A 17,392-nucleotide genomic window follows, 5' to 3' on the forward strand; every position below is an offset into this window, starting at 1 on the left:
ATGAGTTTCACGTAATGCCATTTGGTTTGTGTAATGCACCAGCAACTTTCGAAAGGATGATGGATAGTCTTCTAAGGCACCTGAAGTGGACGATGTGTCTTTGTTTTCTAGATTACATTATACTGTTCTCAGAGACATTTGATGAACATATAAAAAGACTGACGGTCGTTCGTAAGTGTCTCCAGCAAGGCGGATTGAATCTTAATCCAAGAAAGTGTCTCTTTGGAGCAAATGAAATCAAAATACTAGGACACCTTGTGTCAAACGAACATGTGCGGGCAGACCCAGAAAAGGTGAGATCTATAACGGAATTTCCTATTCCAAACAGTATTAGACATGTGAAAAACTTCCTCGGATTATGTTCTTATTACCGTCGTTTTATCAAAGACTTTTGTTTCAAATACAGGCCACTGCAAGAGTTGATAAAAGCTGACGCTAAATTTATCTGGGGTGGTGCTCAACCAGGTTCTTTCGAAGTGCTGCGAAAAGCCCTGTGCTTGGTCTGTGTGATGAGAGAGCACCTTCAGAACTACACACAGATGCCGGCGGGTGTGGGATCTGTGCTGTTCTGGTCCAAATTTTGGATGCAAAAGAGAAGATTATAGCCTATGCTTCTAGGGCACTTACAAAAGCCGAGAGAAAGTACACAACTACAGAAAGAAAATGTCTTGCTGTGATCTGGGCCATGTGCAAATTTCGATAGTGTCTCTATGAAAGGACATTCGCAGTTGTTACAGACCATCATTCTCTTTGTTGGTTGTCAGGTCTTAGGGATCCAACAGGACGACTCGCCAGGCGGGCACTATGTCAAGAGTATGACATTGCCGTAGTGTACAAAAGTGGAAGAAAACACCAAGATGCCCATTGTCTGTCAAGACCATCAAGACTTTGATGAAAATAGTGAATGTCTCGCTGCACTGCAGGATCTCTCTGCTAAAGCAGAAGAGGGACGCCAAGATTCTCAAAAAAATTGTTCAAATGGCTCTGAGCACTATGGGACTTGACATCTGAGTTCATCAGTCCCCTAGAACTTAGAACTACTTATACCTAACTAACCTAAGTACATCACACACATCCATGCCCTAGGCAGGATTCGAATCTGCGACCGTAGCGGTCTCGCAGTTCCAGACTGCAGCGCCTAGGACCGCTCGGCCACTCCGGCCGGCCAAGATTATCAAATTATGCTTACATTAATCGGTCAGAGGATGTAAAGGACAATTTAAGGTAGTTAATGGATTACTTTGCAAGAAAAACTTTGATCCGTTTGGAAAGAGGTGGCTACCAGTGATTCCTAAACACATGCGCTTAGATGTTCTACAGGAATTCCAAAACACACCTGAGGCCGGACATTTAGGATTTATTAAGACGTATGATAGAATCCACAAGAGATTTTTCTGGCCGGGTTGATTTAGGAGTGTCCGTCACTATGTGACACTGTCGAGAGTGCCAGAGCAGAAAGGCAGTTCCTCAGAAACCACCTGGCCGACTTGTACCAATTGCACCAGCCGAAACGCCTTTCCAGCGTGTTGGGATTGACCTCCTCGGACGATTTTCAACGTCTGCTAGTGGCAATAGATGGATTACTGTTTGCACTGCTTAACTGACACGCTATGACATTACCAAAGCCGTGAAAACAGTCAAAGCAGCCGAGGTAGCCAAATTCATTGTGGAAGACATAGTATTAAAACACGGTGCCCCGAGGTCATTAATTACGGATCGAGGGAAAATTTTTCAATCAAATCTTGTGACAGAGATAAACCGTCGGTGCAACAATACTCATCACATGACGACTGCCTACCATCCGCAAATTAACTGGATTACTGAACGCCTTAATAAGTCCTTGGCCGACATGCTATCAATGTTTGCCAATGCTCAGCAGAGCAACTGGGATGAGGTGCTACCTTTCGCGACGTTTGCCTACAACACCGCCAAACAAGACACCGCATGACTTACGCCCTTTTTCCTGGTGCATGGGCGTGAGGCGACTGCGACAATGGACACTGCATGGGGGCTTAATTATAAATTTAATGCAAATAATTTTAATTTTTAGTAGCTAACTGTCCGGTTACGCAGTCTCGTAAACGGTTGGCCCTGACTAGTTTTAGTACGCAATCTGACTGCATGGAATAACAACAAAGAATGAAAGAAAATTTCCGTTAACACAATTAATTAATTAAGTCCCCAGCAACTATAAGACCTACGAAACCAAAGCACAAGTGTAACTGTTCTGTGTGTGGAAGTGTGATTCAACGTACACATCTGGCACGGTTCTCCTTCAATAAGACAAGAAATTTTAAATACCATTTATACTGAAGTAATTAATAAAAATAGAAATACTATAATTGCGCAAGAAAACCAGAATTACACTCTAATACAAGAACACAAGCCAGATGCTTTGTTGACTGAACCTGTAATGACGCATTATTTAAGACATTGAAATAATAAAAAGAAAAGGGAATTTTTTACCTTCATATATATATTGACGAAAAGCACTCTGATCATTACAATATATCCATTCGAACAACATCTGCTGTCTAGCCCATCAAACAACTGCATAAAACATGGAACAAGCACTCCCTACTACAACATCTCAACACCGACTCACTACTACCACATCTCGATAAGCACTCTCCACCACGACTTCTGGACACGAACTGCCAGTGGAGGCGGCGGAATAAAACTCTTTGGCGCAATCTCACGCGCTGTGGCTCAGTGTAGCCACCTTTCATATGCCCTTCCTCCACGGGCCAGAATTTGATGGTATTTTTGCCAGCATTGGTGGTGAAAATACCACCAAATTCGTCCACAAAAATACAGACAAAAATAAAAGATAATATTAATACATAAATATCACATAATTAGATAAAATTTTGGCTTTGCACTGACCTTTCGATAACCTAATATATAAAATACAATAAGCAATACAAATTCTTTCATACATGTGACTTTACATAATAGTTTACACAATACACAAAAAATCAGTTTATACACATATTCACATAAATGCTTTCCATAGTTCCAGAAACCAGTAGTTGACAGTTCCTGCAGTAGCACCCAGCAATGGTCAACAGGTGCAAACACCAACAAGTGACATCATTTTAGTAGAAGCAGTTCCATCAGTGGCAACCAGCAATGTTGAACAGGTGCAGACACCAACAAGTGACATCATTCAGCAGAAACGGTTCCATTAGTGGCACCCAGCAATGTTGAGTAGGTGCAGACACCAACAAGTGACATCATTCAGCAGAAACAGTTCCATTAGTGGCACCCAGCAATGTTGAGTAGGTGCTGACACCAACAAGTGACATCTTTTCAATAGAAGCAGTTCCATCAATGGCACCCAGCAATGGTGAGTAGGTGCAGACACCAACAAGTGACATTATTTCAATAGTTGCAGTCCATCAGTGGCACCCAGCAATGTTGAACAGTTGCAGATATCAACAAGTGACATCATTTCAGTAGAAGCAGTCCATCGGTGGCACCCAGCAATGTTGAGCAGGTGCAGACACCAACAAGTGACATTATTTCAAAAGATGCAGTCCATCAGTGGCACCCAGTAATGTTGAACAGGTGCAGACACCAACAAGTGACATCATTTCAATAGAAGCAGTTCCATCAGTTGCACCCAGCAATGTTGAACAGGTGCAGACACCAACAAGTGACATTATCTCAGTAGAAGCAGTCCATCAGTGGCACCCAGCAATGTTGAGTAAGTGCAGACACCAACAGGTGACATCTTTCAGCAGAAGCAGTTCCATTAGTGGCATTCAGCAATGTTGAGTAGGTGCAGACACCAATAAGTGACTTCATTTCAGTAGAAGCAGTTCCATCTGTGGCACCCAGTAATGTTGAGCAGGTGCAGACACCAACAAGTGACATCATTTCAGTATAGGCAGTTCCATCTGTGGCACCCAGTAATGTTGAACAGGTGCAGACACCAACAAGTGACATTATCTCAGTAGAAGCAGTCCGTCAGTGGCACCCAGCAATGTTGAGCAGGTGCAGACACCAACAAGTGACATCATTCAGCAGAAACATTTCCATTAGTGGCACCCAGCAATGTTGAGTAGGTGCAGACACCAATAAGTGACTTCATTTCAGTAGAAGCAGTTCCATCTGTGGCACCCAGTAATGTTGAACAGGTGCAGACAGCAGTGCATAATATTCAATGTCACTAATCACACTGTTCATCAGAGTTTATCAGCAGAAATTAAACATGTCCAAGTGGCACCAATCATGTAGAAAAAGTGCAAGTAACAGTCCATAATATTCACTATCACTAATCACTCAGTTCATCAGCAGAAATTAAACATTTCTAAGTGTCACACATCAATGTTGAACAGGTGCAAGTGTGAACAACAGTTTGAATGCACACACAATTGCTTTTACAAAATTATTATCAATGCTCTTACACTAAACATACAAATTATAATAAACACACAAATGATGTCAGATAATTCTCATATTAACTATTACAATACACAAATAACAGTAAAACTATAATATTTATGGGTGTTAGTGCAAGCCACAACAAACAAGTAAAATAATATTTAGGAGATAGGTAGGTACCATTTATCTGGGATTAGGAAAGGAAAACACACAAAACACACTCAGTCATCTTTCATCCACATTAAGTGCTACTGTGTAGTTGAATAGTGTTAATTGTGTAAATGCAATTCTGTCAAAATTGTATGTTCAACTAGTGTATCAAGTAGTAGTGGCACAGTGTATAACAGTCAATAAGACGAGTAGTTAGTCAACGTCATAGTCATCATGTCAAGACCAATGTTTGCCAAGCCAAATCAAAATGCACGGTTTCTGAACAACTGTCAGTGAGCCAAGATATGCAAATACTTCCTCTCTTCAAAAAAAAGTATATACTGCTTATTGATTTAACAAAGTGTGTGTGTAGACAATCTTCCTTCTACTTGAGTATTCTAGTCTGCCATCTTCATCCTCCTTGTTCCATATAAACCAACAAAAAAAAAATGCTCCTCATTTACTTTACCTCTTATCCACCAAAACTCCAATAATCATCAGCATTACATAAACTTAATACTTCAATAATACCTCTTATGTCGATACATATAAACCTTATCATCAATACCATTTACCTTACCTCTTGTCCACCAAAACTCCAATAATCATCAACTTCACACAATCTCAATACCTCAATAATACCTCATCAATACGTCGATACATATAAATCTTAATCACCAATATCATTTCACTACCATAACAACTCTTTCCTCTAGTCAGTCTCCTCGAATAAGTACAGATAAAATCCTAGTGCAAACTTCAATTCATCATCCCATGCAATCCAAAGACACAGTGTCCACACACAACCTCTGTGTAATCCATCTGACCCAAATCTTCTACTCATTATGAATTATAAGATACATTTTGGTTACCTTGTCCATCATTAAACAAAAGAAATGCATACATGACTTCTAACAGCCTTTAGTTCGAATAACTCTCAGTAAGTAAGTACGAGTACGTAGTATGGAAGATCACATAAGACTTTGAGTGAATAAATCGTAATATTTCACAGTGTGTACACCACTTCAAGAATCATGGCAAATCAGAAACATACATGTGGAGTATTTCTTGTGTCAAGTGTCACTTCCTATTTCAATTGCTCACGAAGAATGCAGTGCAATAACTGTCAATGGTCTAACCCTAGTGTTGGTATGTCATGTCGTTAGGTTCCTTCCTAGTAGCATAAATTTATAAAGCTTCCATAAAACCTCCAGCTCATGTGACTTCTATGAAGTTTCTTGTACTAATGTCGTTCGTCGAATTATAGCAGTTCATTTTCTTATCTTAAAAATATAAGGCACTGAGCGTAAGCAAAACATGCAACAGCAAGTAAATATACCAGTAGAGAACAGAATGTCAACAAGTGGATGCAGCACAATCCCTACAACGAGGCTCTGCCAAGCGAACAATAATTAATACCACGTTGTTGTTGCGGTCTTCAGTCCTGAGACTGGTTTGATGCAGCTCTCCATGCTACTCTATCCTGTGCAAGCTTTTTCATCTCCCAGTACCTACTGCAACCTACATCCTTCTGAATCTGCTTAGTCTATTCATCTCTTGGTCTCCCTCTACGATTTTTACCCTCCACGCTGCCCTCCAATACTAAATTGGTGATCCCTTGATACCTCAGAACATGTCCTACCAACCGATCCCTTCTTCTGGTCAAGTTGTAACACAAACTTCTCTTCTCCCCAATCCTATTCAATACTTCCTTATTAGTTATGTGATCTACCCATCTAATCTTCAGCATTCTTCTGTAGCACCACATTTCGAAAGCTTCTTTTCTCTTCTTGTCCAAACTATTTATCGTCCATGTTTCACTTCCATACATGGCAACACTCCATACGAATACTTTCAGAAATGACTTCCTGACACTTAAATCAATACTGGATGATAACAGATTTCTCTTCTTCAGAAACGCTCTCCTTGCCATTGCCAGCCTAGATTTTATATCCTCTCTACTTCGACCATCATCAGTTATTTTGCTCCCCAAATAGCAAAACTCCTTTACTACTTTAAGTGCCTCATTTCCTAATCTAATTCCCTCAGCATCACCCGACTTAATTAGACTACATACCATTATCCTTGTTCTGCTTTTGTTGATGTTCATCTTGTATCCTCCTTTCAAGACACTGTCCATTCCATTCAACGGCTCTTCCAAGTCCTTTGCTGTCTCTGCCAGAATTACAATGTCATCGGCGAACCTACAACGTTTTTATTTCTTCTCCATGAATTTTAATACCTACTCCGAATTTTTCTTTTGTTTCCTTTACTGCTTGCTCAATATACAGATTGAACAACATCGGGGAGAGGCTACAACCCTGTCTTACTCCCTTCCCAACCACTGCTTCCCTTTCATGTCCCTCGACTCTTATAACTGCCATCTGGTTTCTGTACAAATTGTAAATAGCCTTTCGCTCCCTGTATTTTACCCCTGCCACCTTTAGAATTTGAAAGAGAGTATTCCAGTCAACATTGTCAAAAGGTTTCTCTACGTCTACAAATGCTAGAAACGTAGGTTTGCCTTTCCTTAATCTTTCTTCTAAGACAAGTCGTAAGGTCAGTATTGCCTCACGTGTTCCAGTGTTTCTATGGAATCCAAACTGATCTTCCCCAAGGTTGGCTTCTACTAGTTTTTCCATTCGTCTGTAAAGAATTCGTGTTAGTATTTTGCAGCTGTGACTTATTAAACTGCTAGTTCGAATTAATACCATAGTGTAACCTAAACTCTAAGTTCGTACACTGTACATCAGCATTGTTATATTCTAAATTGAAGAGTAGTTATGACAACAAAACAGAAATGTGTAAATATGCAATCCATACGCTAAGCAGGAAATATATATCTCACATAATAAACAGGTCATTAGCATCATATCAGCATAAGCAAATAAATGTACATATGAAATCTTAATAAGTAAACATGAAGACGCAAGCAGATAAATCACAAAGTATAACTTACATACATATCAGCACAACTAATCAGGTGACAATTATAATTTAAATAAATAAGCACAGCAGGCACATAATAAAAAATGTGACATCAGTGAAAAAGCATAGCAGCCAAGCGATGCATAATATACATAAGTAATAACCCTGTTCATTAATCAATCATTGTCAAATCAGTTAATGTACGCAAGCACGTAGCTTCACAAGTAAATTCATAGAACATGAAATTTAGCACAAAGTATGAATCACGTAATCGCGAGCAGCAAATTACGTCTAAAGTGCGTACGTAAGTGGAAATATGATACCTGAAATATAAATTCAATTAATAGTTACCTTTTTAGTTTATTAGTTTCTTCTTCGAAATTACATTCTTCCTGAAATTTTCTCGATAGCAAGTCCTCTTAACGTCGGACAGACACAGAATTTACCTGAAGTTCTTAAATATTTTGTTCAACCGTATCCTGAAAAATACTGTACGTTAATAACATAATTTATCAAGTCACTATAGCTTTATACTGAATTTAATCAGAGAAATTAGACTGTGTATTTGTTTACGGCTGTCAGTGCATTCGCACTGAGCGCTCGATCAGCTGTAGGCGCGTGACTTAGGAAGTAACTGTTTGCGGTCAACGACTGCCTTGTGCGGCGCGCAGACTTGACTGTTGCTTTGAGTATGTGCCGCCGCCGGAACGCGGCGCGGTATCCTTATATTCTCTGCATGTTTGCATGTAGCTGTTATTTTCTCTAAAGTATGTCATTCCACAAAAATTTTAACGTTCGATATATGATGTATTCCCTTAGAGCGCCGAGATTTAAGAGTTTCTACTTCGACAGTGTTATCATGAATAATTTGGCGAATTCTATATGGACCGTTATAAAGCAGAAAAAATTTGCGACACAAGCCCTTTCCTTTGTGAGACAAACGATGAGACTTTATTAACACCTTTTGGCCAACTGACAAGATTTTTAAATGAGCAGGACGTTTAGCTGATTTCTCTCTTCTAGCAGCCGCAGATGCAATATTTTGCAGAGCCAGTTTCACATCTTCAGATTGCCGCAGTTTCCATGTAGGCGGAAAAGGTACGATTTCAGAAATGCGATTTGTCGGTGCTTTATTTTTTAATATCAATATAGGCGGTAAAGAAGTTGAATCATTAGGGAGTTCATTCAGAATGTTTTGAAAAATATGAAGATACTGATGCCACATTCTATGATTCTGATGACAATAAAGTCGACACAATTTATTGATTTCCTTCATCCACCTCTCTGAAGCGTTAGATTGAGGGTGAAAAAGTGAAATGAAGATTGGTTTAATCTTTCGCCGCCGTAGAGTACGAAGCCAAATTTTAGAGCGCAACTGTGATCCATTATCTGGTATAACCTTATCAACATGACCCACTTCTTTAAGAAAATGTTTGATGAAAGCGTTAGAAACTGAACGAGCTGTTGCTTTGCGTAAAGGTGTAAAACACACATATTTTGATGTCAATTCCACTGCTACCAAAATGTACGCAAAACCATTAGTAGAACGAACCACTGGACCGAACAAATCGACTGCAGGGCAGCTATCTCCTTTAATTTCGCTGGAATGATAGGAAACAACGGTGCTCTGTGAGAAATAGTTGGCGGCTTAGCCTTTTGACACAATTTGCATTTGGCAAGAACAGATCGAATACGTTTTTCCATATTACTGAAGTAACAATTTTCTCGTAATTTATGAAAGCATTTTCTGGGTCCAAAGTGTGCATAACTGAAATGTGTGTACCAAATCAATTTATTGACCCACTCATCAGGAATACAAACTAACCAAACAGAGTTGTTGACCGATTTTCGTCTAAAAAGAATATCATTACGAACTAAATAATACTGTCTAATCGCTATGCTTTCCTTTCTCCTCCACTTCTTCTTAATGTCCTTCCAGATTGGATCCTTATTTTGCTCCTTAGCGATGTCCTGGAGCGAAGACGAAATAAAATTCTCAAACGCAACACCTTGAATATACATCAAACAATAATTGTTTTCTTTGCAGTCCTCTTCAGCACTTTGTTTCAAACCCTTAGGTGCACGTGATAAAGCATCAGCAATAATATTTGAAGAACCCTGTAAGTAAACAATACTAAAATCAAATTCCTGTAGATACAACACCCATCGTGACAATCTTCCATGAGTTAATTTTGTTGACATATGAAATTCCAGAGCTCGATGATCGGTGTAAACCTTAGTATGTCTGCCAAACAAAAATGTGCGAAATTTTGTGAAAGCCCAAACAACAGCCAAAGCTTCAAGTTCCGTAATCGAATAATTCTTTTAGGATTTAGAGAGAACACGACTTCAAATGCAATAGTTTTCTGTATTACAACGCCGTTTTCTTCTATCTCTTGAAATAAATGAGCACCTAGGCCTTTGTATGATGAGTCCGTCGCCAAACAAAAATCGTTAGATAAATCCGGATGTGAAAGAAGTGGAGCAGCAACTAAAGCATCACGAAGTTGTTCAGATTCTGATTGAGCTTCCTCATCCCAACACCAATTAGATTTCTTTCCAGATAGTTCACATAAACGAGGTGTGGCCAAATTGTCCAATCTAACAAAGCGTCTAAGAAAATTACAGACACCAAGGAAACTACGAACATCACATTTTGTGGTAGGAACAGCATAATTACGAATAGCGTCTAATTTCTCTGGATCAGGAAGAATACCTTCTGTAGAAATAATGCGACCGAGAAATTTCACCTGAGAACGACCATATTCAGATTTTTCCAAGTTCACTGTAATGCCAACTCTTGCAAAAATACCTAATAATGAATCCAAAATTTTGTTGTGCTCACTCCAAGAACGTTTAGCAATAAGAGTATCGTCAACATAAGAAGTAATATTGTCACGAAGATAAACAGGTAAAATTTCGTGTAAACTACAATGAATGCTGATGAAGATACAGTAAGTCCAAATGGTAATTTCCGAAATCACTTTTAGGTAAAATAGTCATATCCGGTTACTTTTTACCGACTCTCTAGATAGATTGATAGTCGAAGAGCTGTTTTGACAGATGCAAAGAATAGTAAAAGAGTAGGCAGCGGTGCAGAAAACTAAAAGGGAAATAGCACCACTACAGTTCGGGGCCCTATGCACGCTACGGCACATATTCACTTAGTGTAGTGAATCCCCTGAGGAGTTAATAGCCGCACATAATTTCCAGTTTGTGACTTAGTGGCAAACTTGGCGGAAGTGCGTACGTAAATTGATCTAACCATGAACATGGATGTATGTCATTCTTAGAATTGCGAAAGATCTTAAATTTCCGAACAGTCAAAAAGTGTTTATAGTCAAAGTTTTCGCCTCGTGGCGACAAAGACCTACCGCGTCTGTCCCAGTCCCAATGTCGATTATTGTCAAGTTCGCGCGCCTGGCGCTCTCTTGTGGCATCCCGTAAATGAAACAAATTACTTTCTTCAAACCCCTTGGCTATCTGTGATTCTAAATTTCTTCTGCTATCTTTTCCTGCGATTTTGCCTTCAATTTGTTTGACTTGCTTTTGTAATGCTTCAAATTCCCTTTTAACGCGTTCATTAAATTTTCCCTGATTTTCAACATGCTTATTTATGTTCTGGTACTCTTCGGTTTCTGCAAATGGTAATGGAGCTGTATCATCTGAATCTCTATCCCCATTTAAACTAAGACTTGTCAATTTATCTGAAATCTCCTCAACTCTTTCCGATAAGTCACCTATTTTTTCTTTCTGTTTATTTACGTCTTCCGTAAGTGTCGCGACTCGGATTTCAGTATTGACACTTTTAGTAGTTAACTGTTCATATTGTTGTGTTAGGTTATTGATTCTGTCATTTGGTACGGATTCCTCGATTCTCTCAAATATTTCTTCCTTATCATGTGCACGTTGTAAATTTAACTCTGAAAATTTTTGTACTATCGCGCGATCTCTCTCTTCCTGTTCTCTATCCTGTTCCTTTTGTCTGATTTCTATCGAAATTAATCTATTATTGTGAGCATTCAAAATCGGTTGTACTTCCTCTCTAATTTCTTTCTTTATTTCATCTTTCATGTTTTTGAAACATGTCCCTATTCGTGAATCTAACCGTGTTTCCATTGTTTCCATCTCTGTTTCTAAACGTGTTGCCACTGTTTTTAATTCAGATCCTAACTGTGTTTCCATTGTTCCCATATCAGTTTCTAACCGTGTTGCCAAAGTTCTCATCTGTGTTTTTAATTCAGATCTTAACTGTGTTTCCATTGTTCCCATCTCAGTTTTAATTGTTCCTATCTCCGTTTTAAATTCAGATCGAAAATTTAATATTGCACTCATCAACTGCTCCATATTAACTTGTTCGAAATTCTTTTCGCCACTAACATTTCCCGCAAAACCAGTTTCCTTCGTCATAGCTGTAAAGCTATCTGTGTTCGATACTACTCCAGAATCTTGTATCGTTAATCTCGTATTCTGTGAATTTTCTGGTTGAGAAAAATTTTGAAATGGTTCCGGACTATCTTCCCGACTTATTAAATTGTTTTCAACTTCATTATTCATCATCCTGTTCTCTTGTGTTGGCGAGTTCGCCATGTTAACAATTTCGTCATTCTGACTATTCATCAATTTTCCCTTTTTCATCGATCGCGTAATCATTTACATAACATACAAAACTCGTCACTGTACGAAAATTACACACAATGACTCTTTATCTCCAACAATACCATTCACACGAAATGTTTCCCTCAAACACGATTAACGAACAATTAAAATAATTGCACTAAATTGTCAAACCCGTAGACAAGACAACAAAAATTAAATTCTGCAAAAAAAATACCATTAGAAGAAAGACAATTACCAAATCTACACATGCAATATAGACTATAATTACTAAACTACAAATTACTACAACAATACTACTGTCTGCTATTTATACAATCAGAAGAATTCCAAGGGACGATCCGAAGCAGCGGTCGCCTCGTGCATGGGGGCTTAATTATATAAATATGCAATTACTTTTAAATTTTTCAGTAGCTGTCTGTTCGGTTACGCTGTCTCGTAAACGGTTGGCCCTGACTAGTATTTGTACGCAATCTGACTGCACAGAATAACAACAAAGAATGAAAGAAAATTTCCGTTAACACAATTAATTAATTAAGTCCCCAGCAACTATAAAACCTACGAAACCAAAACACAAGTGTCATTGTTCTGTATGTGGAAGTGTGATTCAACGTACACATCTGGCACGGTTCTTCGTCAATAAGACAAGAAATTTTAATTACCATTTATACTGAAGTAATTAAAAAAATAGAAATACTATAATTGCGCAAGAAAACCAGAATTACACTCTAATACATGAACACAAGCCAGATGCTTTGTTGACTGAACCTGTAATGACGCATTATTTAAGACATTGAAATAATAAAAAGAAAAGGGACTTTTTTTACCTTCATATATATATTGACGAAAAGCACTCTGATCATTACAATATCTCCATTCGAACAACATCTGCTGTCTAGCCCATCAAACAACAGCATAAAACATGGAACAAACACTCCCTACTACAACATCTCAACACCGACTCACTACTACCACATCTCGATAAGCACTCTCCACCACGACTTCTCGACAAGAACTGCCAGTGGAGGCGGCGGAATAAAACTCTTTGGCGCAATCTCTGGCGCTGTGGCTCAGTGTAGCCATCTTTCAACACTGTGTTTCCGTTACATCCTGATGACGTGGACGACGACTATATCGTCCAGGTGTTAACCAGAGCTGAGGAAGCTCGGCAGTTAGCTCTACTCCGCAAGCTGCAGAATCAAGAAAACGATCGCAGAAGGTATGACGCTAGCCACTGCCCTGTTGTCTACCAGCCTGGTGACCTCGTCTGGATTTACTATCCTGTTCAGAAGGTTGGTCTCTCTGAGAAGCTCCTCAGGCGCTACCTCGGATCTTATAAGTTGAAGATTTCAACCCCGACACAAGACGACGAATGATCAAGGATACGGTCCACGTTCTACGAATGAATTCCTATAAGGATCCTGCAACCCTGGGTAAATTCGAAGCTCTAGTGACAGGCAACAAGCGGAAAGGTGACGAAGAGCGTAGCGGCAAAAGAAGTTTCTATGAAGATAACCGCCAGGGCGAGAGTCAGTCATCGGGAGTCGGAGTATGCAAGGCCGATGACTCGTTCCCGGATAAGGACGATGTAACACCGAGATGCTGTTCTCTTAAGCAGGGAGCAATGTTGAAAAAGAAAATGAGTAGTGCCGGGGTGTAGTGGGTATGATAACTGTTGAATGGAGGGTCGTGAGTTCAAACCTCACATGAATCGTAAGATTTTAATTGATATATTCGGTTCGAGTACATTCTACAAGTATCCACAACTGTCAAGATTCATTGTACTGGAACGTTGTGTAGCTATATTTATTCAGCACTTGCACATACAAGAGCTCGGAGCGAACTGCCTCCGGCCAGAACACACATATATATATGTATAATGTATGTGTCCTGGCCGGAGGCAGTTCGCTCCGAGCTCTTGTATGTGCAAGTGCTGAATAAACATTCGTTAAGTGAAGTTAGTGTTCATCGTTCATCTAATTACACCTACTTCTACGTGACAATATTCTCTCTTCTCTGCGCCGCATCCTGTGGAAATTTTTGTAACTAGAGTATAGTATTAGCCATGTGTGCTTCTGTGCTTATCACAACGTCATTTCTATTTTTGTTAAGACTGATATTGTACGTGTAATGTAATGTTTCCTCAGTGACTTACGTACTTCTTTTATCAAGCGGTATTTTTGTTTGATGTGCTATGACCAATTTCCCTTGGTGTTTTCAGTGTCACTTTTAGTTCTTGCATGTGCTTGATTTAGTACAGGGAGATGTGGTAAGACTGTATGGCATGTACGTGAATTATGAAACTTTCTAGGAAATGAAATAGCTAGGCAGTAGCAAATAAAGAAATCTTACTTATTCTGCGTCTGCAATATAGCAGGATAAATACATACTTATATTAGTATGTATGTATAGGGTATATAATTTAGTACACAGAGTTACCGCATCTTGCGCCAACAGTTCCTCCAATCTGGAGGAGGGGGAGATTACCTTTTAACGTCCCGTCGACAACGAGATCATTAGAGATGGAGCACCAACTCAGATTATGGAAGGATGAGGAAAGAAATCGGCAGTGCCCTTTCTGATGAACCTTCCCGGCATTTGCCTGAAGCGATTTAGGGAAATCACGGAAAACTTAATCCGGATGGCCGGACGCGTGTGTGAACCGTCGTCCTCCAGAATGAGAGTCCAGTGTGTTAACCACTGCGCCACCTCTCTCCGTGTTCCAATCTGGTTGGCCAACCAGTCGAACTGTGCTAGGATGACAGAAACGGTCTAGGTCATGTTGGGCCTTATAGCCGAGGTATTTAATGATTGATGATAACCACCTCATCTTGTAGCAACTGTTGCTCTTACCTGGGTGGGCAACGAGTCGAACTGAGCTTGGATGAAAGATATGATCTCGGTCATGTGGTGCACTACAGCCGATGTATTTTAACCGACAATAGAAACCATCTCAGCCGTATAATTATTCCACTGAGGTGGTTTTCATTAATCATTAAAATGACAGAAGTGCTTATGTCATTCGACGTATCTTCAACTCCATGTCAGAGTTCGTCACTTGCACCGGCTGGAAAGTGGTGGTGAGGAAGTCTCTCTACAGCTTATGAGCAGACGTTTCCAAGTGGAGGTGTAGGCTATCCGGAAGACGTGCTGCCGATTCTAACAGTCGAACACCTCTGTATCGAGACAGGGCAGGTAATCTTGGACAACATACGGTCTACCGTTATCTTGTGGAAAGATAATGTCGCGGAGAAAGAAACACCTACTGGCCTCAACCATAAATGCGGCGACTGTTGTCTACGTTAACCCGACGTGAAAGTGCTGTGTAGTCAGCGGCATCCCATATTCTTTCATGAGGTCCTGCTCCCAAATGAGGATGAAGTATACGATCTGACAACGTCCATTCTCCTTGGAACTTCCACAGACAGTTACATCTATTGCGACGCTGTACCGGAACAGATTCTCGTCTGTAAGAACGACATTCTGCCTCTCCTGTGTCCATTGTCTTTGTTGATCCCATCATCGTAGGTGCGCTTCGCGAGGCGAAAAGCCACAGCAATTGTCCACATCCTGATAAACCATAGAACACCAAAAGTCGCCACGCTGCCAGTGATCAAATCGTCTTTGTGTAAACGACGCCATTTCGTGACTCAGGGTAGAGGTGGTGGACAAAAGTATGAAAACATGAGAAGAAACGGATGCTTGAACATGGGTGCAGATGGTGGCAAGAACAACGGGCTGCGCTGATGTATTTGATTGCAGTGTGTTCCCAGCCACAGTGACTATGATGGGAAATAAGTATGTACACTTATGCTCATAAATTAAGGACAATTGCAGAATGTACTGCCACAAAACTGGCGCTAATAGCATAGGCACATGGGGAACACACACGAAGCAGATCTGTATGTCCACGGTATTGGTGATAGGTTGAGAAAACCGTCACGAAACACATGTGCTACAAAATCCCACTGTTACGTGCGTATGTGCCCCTATATCAATATGGGATTTGATCACCATGCATACGTACACAGGCGACACAATGGGTTGGCATACTCTGCATCAGGTGGCGAGCAGATGGGGTATAGCCCCTCATTCTTGCACCAGTGCCTGTTGGAGCTCCTGAAGTGTCCTCTCTACCGAGAGCATCTCAGACGTGTTCGATGGGGCTTAGGTCCGGAGAACAGGCAAGCGACTCCATTCGCCTGATATATTCTGTTTCAAGGTACTCCTCCACTATCGCAGATCGGTGGGGCCGTGAGTTGTCATCCATCAGGAGGAAGGTGGGACCCACTGCACCCCTGAAAAGGCGGACATACTGGTGCAAAAAGACGTCCTGATACACCTGACTTGTTACACTTCCTCTGTCAAAGATATGCAGGGGTGTAAGTGCACCAATCATAGTCCCAGCCCACACCATCAAACCACGACCTCCATACAGGTCCCTTTCAAGGATACCAAGGGGTTGGTATCTGGTACCTGGTTCACACCAGATGAACTCCTGGCGAGAATCAATGTTCATACTATACCTGGACTCGTCCGTGAATATAACCTGGGACCGCTGTTCCAATGAACATGTACTGTGTTCTTGACACCAGGCTTTACAGGTTCTCCTGTTACCAGGGATCAGTGGAATGCACCTTGCAGGTCTCCGGGCGAATAAATCATGTCAGTTTAGTCGTCTGTAGACTGTGTATCAGGAGACAACTGTTCCAGTGGCTGTGGTAACATACCGAGCAAGGCTATCTGTAGTACTCCGTGGCCGTCTGCGGGCACTGATGCTGAGATATCGGTCTTCTTGTGGTGTTTTATACTGTGGACGTCCCGTACTGTAGCGCCTGGACACGTTTCCTGTCAGAAGGAATCGTTGCCATAATCGTGAGGTCACACTTCGTGGCACGCAGAGCGCCCTTGCTACGACCAGCCTCCAGTCGCCCTAGTATTCTGCCCCTCATAACGTCATGAATATGTGTTCTTTGAGCCATTTTCAACACTCAGTTGCCATTAGCGCGTCTGAAAACGTCTGCACACTTACTCGCTGCACCGTACTCTGACATGCACCAACACACCTCTGCGTATGTGGACTGCTGCCAGCGCCATCGAGCGACGACCGCAGGTCAAATTCACCGCACGGTCATACTCCGAGGTGATTTAAACCCGCAAACCGCCCATCAGATTGTTTTTTCACCATGTATCGGCATTATCCTTAATTTATGAGCAGCAGTGAAGACATGAAGATGATGGATGATGGATGTTAATAAAATTTCTTTTATTTATAAAACCTTAGGGGTTTCAGGTAAGAAATTCTGAG

The 17,392-nt window shown here is 40.7% G+C and overlaps 1 protein-coding gene across 1 annotated transcript in view; it reads left to right on the top strand.

Moving 5' to 3' along the window:
* Positions 1–17,392, top strand: part of LOC124799161 (odorant receptor 49a-like) — an 86,184-nt gene that overhangs the window by 20,543 nt on the left and 48,249 nt on the right. The window lies entirely within an intron of this gene.

The sequence above is a fragment of the Schistocerca piceifrons genome, chromosome 5, assembly GCF_021461385.2.
Source record: "Schistocerca piceifrons isolate TAMUIC-IGC-003096 chromosome 5, iqSchPice1.1, whole genome shotgun sequence".
Taxonomy (NCBI): Eukaryota; Metazoa; Arthropoda; class Insecta; order Orthoptera; family Acrididae; genus Schistocerca; species Schistocerca piceifrons.